Source organism: Carlito syrichta, unplaced genomic scaffold (genome assembly GCF_000164805.1).
Source record: "Carlito syrichta isolate Samal-C Ts95f unplaced genomic scaffold, Tarsius_syrichta-2.0.1 Scaffold288211, whole genome shotgun sequence".
Classification (NCBI taxonomy): Eukaryota; Metazoa; Chordata; class Mammalia; order Primates; family Tarsiidae; genus Carlito; species Carlito syrichta.
Genome location: NW_007232307.1, coordinates 31,873 through 33,743, shown reverse-complemented (window position 1 = coordinate 33,743; position 1,871 = coordinate 31,873).

Genomic DNA, 1,871 nt, shown 5'->3' with positions numbered 1-1,871 from the left:
GTCCATCCATCCATCCATCCACCCATCCATCCTTTCATCCGTATATGAAAACTGAATTAAGCATCTATTATTAGCCGAAGAATACAAAGATGATCTAAACAGGATTCTTAGAATCTAGAAATTTATAATTGAGTGGGGGAAGACAGACAGAAACACAACACCAAAATATAGCAAGGCAATTATTACAACAGAAGTTTGTGCAGCAGATCCAGGGAGCCCAAGAAAGAAGGCTGCTGTCTCTGTCTGGTACTGGATTGCAGATCAGGCAGAGTTTCTTTGAGCAGTGTTTCCAGATGAATCTTAAAGGGTCAGGAGGCAGAGTCTGTTGGTAGAAGAACCAAGGCTGGTGGTGGGTGATTGTTATGGAAATAGACAGAAAGGGGTGAATTAAAGATGTACTATGAGGAAGAAACTGACTAAATGTTCCACCACCACCCCAAGGCCGCAGTTTTCCGCTACTGTTAATCCTTATAGTATTTCGGTAGTTGTTCAAGGTCCACTTATGAGTGAGAACATGTGATACTCAGCTCTTTGTTTCTGTGAGAGATCACTCAGATTATAAATACAAGTAATTTTTCTTCAGAATTTTTAAGGATTGCCAAGAAGTCTAATTCACTTCTGTATGTGTTTCAGTCCATTTGTGTTTCTGTGAAATACCTGAGGCTGGATAATTTATAGGTATATGAGCTTTTTTTGGCTCGTGATTCTGCAGGCTGTACAAGCAGCATTTGCCTCTGGTGAGGGTTTTAGGCTGCCTCCACTCATGGCAGAAGGCAAAGGGAGCCCACAAGTGCAGAAATTACATGGCAAGAGGAGAGGCAAGGTAGGAAGCGGTGCCAAGTGCTTAACAATCAGCTGTCTTGGGAACAATAAAGAACTTACTCATTACTGCAAGGTTAGCACCAAGCCATTTAAGTGGGATCTGACCCCATGACCCATACACCTCCCATTGTGCCCCACCTGTAATACTGGGTCCCAAACTTCAACATCAGATTTGGAAGGGTCAAACAGTATTCAGAGAAAGAACTTCAGAAACCCACATGGTTAATGCTTATAACAGTCTTAAGTACTCAATAGCCATATGTGATTAGTGATGGCATTATGCTATGATATTGACCAGGCAGTCGTAGACCAACACTGTAAAAAACAAAATAAGGTGCAGCTAATACAAAAGATGTTTGATACTGATGTAAAAAAATAATTATGATGACAATAAGAAGATGAATTGTGCATGTGTATGTGCCAGATACTGTTTTAATTGCTTTATGTCATAATTAAGTGAATTAATATACACAGTCCAGCCTTAAGAGGTAAGTGTTATCTACATTTTTATACATTATAATTTACCCTGAAAGAGTCAGAATTGTAGTCCAAACAATCTGGCTCCACATTCTGTAGTCTTAACTATTATGTTATTATTTCTTACAGCAGCAGAAGTGTTTTATAGTAGTAATAGTGTTACATTGTTTTAAAATAGCCTTTCTTAGGCTGGGCTCAGTGGCTCAGCCTGTAATCCCAGCACTTTGGGAGCCCACAGGTTCCAGACCAGCCCAGGCAACTTGGTGAGACCTCGTTTCTATAATAAATCAAAAATTAGCCCGGCATGGTAGTATGTGCGCCTATAGTTCCAGCTGCTTAGAAGGCCGAGGTGGAAGGATCGCCGGATCCCAGCAGGTTGACGCCGTGAGTGTGCCACTGCACTCCAGCCTAGGCGAAAGAGACTCCAACTAAATAATAATAATAAAATGCCCTAGCCGGGCTCGGTGGCTCAGCCTGTAATTCCGCACCTTTGGGAGGCAGAGGTGAGTGGATTGCCTGAGCCCACGGGTTCGAGACCCGCCTGGGCAGTGAGACCTCATCTCTACAATAAA